At 37.9% G+C, this 2,411-nt stretch overlaps 1 pseudogene; it reads right to left on the bottom strand.

Moving 5' to 3' along the window:
- Positions 1-1,977: 1,977 nt before the first annotated feature.
- Positions 1,978-2,077, bottom strand: LOC113328460 (annotated as a pseudogene).
- Positions 2,078-2,411: the final 334 nt, after the last annotated feature.

Here is a 2,411-nt window from a genome sequence, read left to right as displayed (position 1 = left end):
TCTTTTGATATAGCATGCTTATCTTAGGTTTTGATGCTTTATGCTCTGGATTTACAGTTGTTATTTTGGAAATCTACTTGTTGCAATAGTTTAGAATCGAATTAACCGGAAAAATTGCATAATATAAGTATTGGATTTAATCACTTTGAATTTGGAAAAATAGTGGAATCTTAAGCCTCAGTGTTCTTTTATTATTGTTATCATATATCTCTGAGTTTTCTATTTAGTTTTGAACTTAAGTCTAAAAAAAATCCTTCACAAGTTCGAGTTTGAACGATACTCTATTTACCACAATCTACAATCACATCAATTTTTGGCGCCACCGACGCGGATTTGCTTTTAGGGTTTTTAGACTTAGTTTTCTTTTATTTATTTTTATTTTTTTAGGTTTTTATTATTTTTGTTCTTTTTTACGTTTTTGGGTATTTGTCTTTTGAAAACAGGTTTTGGATCATAAAGCGAATTGAGCCAAGGAGTTTGGTGATTTCGTAAAGACTGGAACTTAAGGCATAAAGACTTGGAGCATAAGATTAAAGCGAAAAGAACGGAAAAGAAGACAATTTCTTTTTAGATATCTTTTTTAGGGTTTCTTTATTTTTCTTTATAAAAAAAAAAAGAGAGAGAGAGCTGTATTAGGGTTTGCTATTTTTGTAATTTTTTTCTTTTCTTTTTGGACACTTGGACATTGGACTTTGGACATTATTATTTTTAAACCCTAAGGAAGGGTTGGTTTAAATACAAACTGTGTGCAGGGAAGGACGGTGATTACGATATCAGCTCGGCCCCTCGAGTTCGTACATAACATAGGAGTTGTGGCCCGAGTCGACTTCAGCGGTTCTTCGCCCGTCTGGTACGGGAGGTAAGTTTTTCGAAACACCCGCGAATCCCTGTCAGTGGGTTTACTGTATTCCTTAAGGTGAATATATGCTGAGGACTTGAATACGGTTGCTTTTAATTCCTAGTAAAGGGCAAGGACTGGCCATACAAGATAAGGGTTCGGATTTCATCACCGTTCTCTTCTTGCCCGCCTTAGGAACACGAAACCAAACGCAAACCTAAGCCTAAAAATTTGACTAGAACGAGACCTATAGGGTAACGAGCTTAATAGGAAAGTCGTTCGAAGAATATTGGTTACTCTTTTGAGCATACTTCGAAGTTCTTGACGGTTTCTGTGAGTTGAATGCGTGACTGCGCCGCCTTGTAACCGGTGAGGCCTTGGGTATCAAAGCTCCACTGAGCTTCCCTCGCCTTGATTCAACTTACTTTGACTCGGATTGATTCAGAGGGGTTTGCTCAGATTGTAACGAGTTCCTTTTCGAAAGAATAGAAGCTGGTCTAGTGACAATCTAAGTGGAGCCATCATGCTTTTTGTTTGCTAGAAATTTAGGTTTGATTTGGTTGAGTCATCCTTGTTTTGTGTTTGCATAGAATTCCTTTTCTTATTCTGTTGCATGCCTGAACGTAAAAGTGACGCCCTAGGTAGATTTGTTAAAGAGAAACCTAGTAGTTCTAAGCGTCTTGATTACCTCAATTTAGAGAGTCCGATTCGTGATGACTCCGTTTTTGAACGTCCGTTTGAAGAGAAAATCCCTGATAGTCCAATAGCGCCAGAAATGGCAACTTTGAAAGCCTTGTTGAATCCTACTAGGACTACTCGTCCCTCGTGTATCAAGTTACCTGAAACTGAAGCAAATTATGAACTTAAGCCTGGAAACTTACAATTGCTCCCAATATTTTTAGGAAAAGAAAATGAAAACCCCTATTTCCATGTTAGGGACTTTGAGGAAATTTGTAGTACCCTGAAAATTAGAAACCTTGATGATGATACCTTAAAACTCAGGTTATTCCCCTTCTCCTTAAAATATAAAGTCAAGTCGTGGCTGTATAGTTTGGCTTCCGAATCAATTGAAACCTATGAACAACTTACATCCGCCTTTTTGAACAAGTTTTTCCCTAGGCACAAAACCTCGTCTATTAGGACGCAAATCTGCACGTTTACACAACAGGAGGGAGAATCTTTGTATAGGTATTTGGAAAGGTTCAATGATTTATTAGCCCAATGTCCTCATCATGGTTTAGAAAAGGTTAGGTTAGTTCAGATCCTTTATGAGGGTTTAGATTATCCCACCACAACTACAGTGGATTCCATGTGTACAGGTGGGTTTGAAAACCAAACAGTTGATAATGCGATGACATACTTGCATGAAATCGCCGAAAAGACCCAACAATGGGAAAGTAATAGGGTACCCCAGAAAACAATTCTTCTAGGCAGAGGAAACGTTAATAGGGTAGAAGAAAGCTACGAATCAGATGCCAAAATTGCTGCTATAGCAAAAAGGTTAGAAGCTTTAGAAGTGGGTCATACTAGTGATAGAATAGAGCCTTTTTGGGAAGGCAATACTGTTGAAGAG

The sequence above is a fragment of the Papaver somniferum genome, unplaced genomic scaffold (genome assembly GCF_003573695.1).
Source record: "Papaver somniferum cultivar HN1 unplaced genomic scaffold, ASM357369v1 unplaced-scaffold_107, whole genome shotgun sequence".
NCBI classification, from domain to species: Eukaryota; Viridiplantae; Streptophyta; class Magnoliopsida; order Ranunculales; family Papaveraceae; genus Papaver; species Papaver somniferum.
This window is presented reverse-complemented; position numbering and strand designations above follow the sequence as displayed.